Raw genomic sequence first — 2,244 nt, forward strand, 5'->3', positions numbered from 1 at the left:
TTGTGTTTTGTGGCAGTCCTGGTGTGTAAAGGCCTCAAGAAAGTGAGAATGGCTTTTGTGTTTTTATAAAAACATTTTTTTTCACATCACATGATTGTTAACCAAATAACAATAAATATATATTCAAAGACTGCAAGCTTTATTGACTAAAGTCCTGTTGTGCAATTTCTACACAAGCTTTACAACCCAGTACAGATACTTTAATCTCTGCATTGTAAAAATTTCAAACAAGTTTAGAGTTAGAAAAGTCTCCTTTAAATATTTTTCCTGAAAGGATCATTCTGAAAGCTGACCTGAACTGACTGTAAAAAAAAGCATAAATGAGCGGGTTGAGCATTGAATTCAACAAAGTAAACCAGTTAAGTGTTTCATACACCTGCATTGTCACACCACCTGTTAGCTGCAGTGAAAAGCAAAGAAAAAAAGGCAGCCAACAGATGAGGAACGCTCCCATGACAATAGCCAGAGTTCTGGTGGCCTTCCTTTCCCCGTTGCTGACAGTCATTCCAGCATTCATGATGTTCTGGATGCTGTGAGCCTGTTTCTGAGCAACAAGATAAATCCTCAGGTAGATATACAACATTATGATGACAGGAAGGTAAAATGCAAAAAAGGGGATAAAGATTTTTTCAAACACATCTAAAAAACAGGTTTCTTCACATTTTTCCTGTTTTAGTTCTGTAATAACAAATATAACAGCAATAAGAACAGAAACACCCCAGCTTATCAGGATCATGAGTGAAACAACACAAATGTTTATTTTAATCCTGTAAGTCTGTAAGTCGACACACTGCATAGTATCTGTCAACAGAAATACAACATAAAGTGAAAATGGAAGTATTACTCAATACAACATCAAAACTGTCCCGTATTTTGCAGAATAAATCTCTGTAATACAGACAAGAGCTGAGAGGATGTGACATGCTGAAAGGAAAAACCACAATTCCCACAAGCAGGTCAGCCACAGCCAGAGAGATGATCAGGTAGTTAGAAGGTGTGTGGAGCTGCTTGAACTAAATGATGGAGATTATTACAAGAAGATTTCCACATGCCATGACAACAGATAATGAGCCCAGAAAAATGTCCAATAAAACACATATTGTTGAGTGTTTTCTCATTGGTATTTCAGAGACATTATTTATCTCATAACAAGGATGGATATAACTAACATAAAGAGCAGATTCTCCTGCCATTGCTTCTAAAATAACTTAAATTCCAAGTGATATTGGTTTGATAGACTGTAATAATCACAATCCTAAGACATAATACAAATAATCATGGATATGTCAATACAAAAACCTTTTCATTTTTACAAGTCAAAACAAGTTCTCACCAAACACAGAGCTAAAGTTTTCATCAGGTATTTGTGCTTTCACATCACTAACTCTGATACTTATTGTGTCAGAGTTGAAAGTGAAAGTGAAAGTGAAATTCATCCCACACTAGGTGAAACACAACCAAGCAGCAACCTCCAGCAGTTAAAAGTGGAGCCGATGTGGAAGTGCCAAAAATGGCATCTTACCCCTCATCCATTAGGGGCCTCAAAAACAGAACAAATTCCCATTGATTCTCAAGGTAAAAAAAAAAAAAAAAAAAAAAAAACAACTTCACAGCAGAAATAAACATGTTTACAGCCTGCTATAAAAAAAACACTTTAGGTTTAATAGGTCAGGTTTACTTTCATGACAACTATGGGAGGAGGGATTTTTTTTTCTTTTATAAATCATCCGTTCAGAACCAATTACATCTCAAAATTTGCCATTATAAGAGGTGTTTCCTTTTGATTGGCAGGTATCCAATATCTTCCTGCAAGAAGGCAGAATACAGCACAACTGTGGTTTTTAGTCGTATTTTTGCCAAATAGACTGTAACAAAAAGGCCTTGTCATTTGCTCCACACACCAACGTCACTAGATTCTGTCACACGTACACGTCACTTACTGTCACACGTACACAGTCCCTTACCAAACTATTGTTTCCCTGACGCCTCAGGAAATCCCTACTACAACTTGTACCAGGCGCAATGCCATTATACATAGCAGTATAAGATTACTGAGGGTGCACACTTGGTGATCTGGTTACTGATACAAAGACGGGGTGTGTTCGCTAGGGGCTGGGGGAAACCGAAGCAATGTTGGAGCTGCACTTAAAGACGCGAATATGTGGTGCAATGTGCCATTGACGTCACGGGACTCCCATCTTATTTAACAACGAAGAGCCCCGTAACTTAGACGTAACTCGTTTG

The 2,244-nt window shown here is 37.6% G+C and overlaps 1 pseudogene across 1 annotated transcript; it reads right to left on the reverse strand.

Moving 5' to 3' along the window:
- Nucleotides 1-223: 223 nt before the first annotated feature.
- LOC306767246 (trace amine-associated receptor 1-like) lies at nt 224-1,118 on the reverse strand (annotated as a pseudogene). Its single transcript has one exon. The product of its transcript is annotated as a trace amine-associated receptor 1-like (transcript).
- Between the last annotated feature and the right edge of the window lie 1,126 nt (nt 1,119-2,244).

The sequence above is a fragment of the Telmatherina bonti genome (genome assembly GCF_933228915.1).
Source record: "Telmatherina bonti genome assembly, chromosome: 16".
Classification (NCBI taxonomy): Eukaryota; Metazoa; Chordata; class Actinopteri; order Atheriniformes; family Telmatherinidae; genus Telmatherina; species Telmatherina bonti.